This window comes from Cryptotermes secundus, unplaced genomic scaffold, assembly GCF_002891405.2.
Source record: "Cryptotermes secundus unplaced genomic scaffold, Csec_1.0 scaffold974, whole genome shotgun sequence".
In the NCBI taxonomy this organism is placed as follows: Eukaryota; Metazoa; Arthropoda; class Insecta; order Blattodea; family Kalotermitidae; genus Cryptotermes; species Cryptotermes secundus.
Genome location: NW_019738980.1, coordinates 39257 through 39663, shown reverse-complemented (window position 1 = coordinate 39663; position 407 = coordinate 39257).

Below are 407 nucleotides of genomic sequence, written 5' to 3'. Positions count from 1 at the left end.
ATAATAATAATAGCGGTTCACTCATGCCCTTGCTCCAGTTGGGAGCAAAAGAAGAAGAAGAAGAGAGTGTTCTATGAAACGGGATCATAAGAATCTCTTACGAAATCTTTTTCATTGTGTCTTGTGTCATTTCTCTAATGATTTGTGTTTGCTGATGTGTGAGACTGGAAACCCCGTGAAGATATCCTTTTATGGATGAATCCTGTTGGACTTCACAGTTGTTTATAGATTACAAATTAGCTACGTTTGAAGACATTCTCATATTTACTCTAGCGTATTCGAGGGGGGGGGGGAGGTTGCGGCCGGCGCGTAAGGCTGACCTCACCGCTATCTGTGAGCCGACTGTTTAGAAAATGTGGCAACCTCGACGTGTCACAACCCTATGGGCATCCACGTCCTGTTGCAGG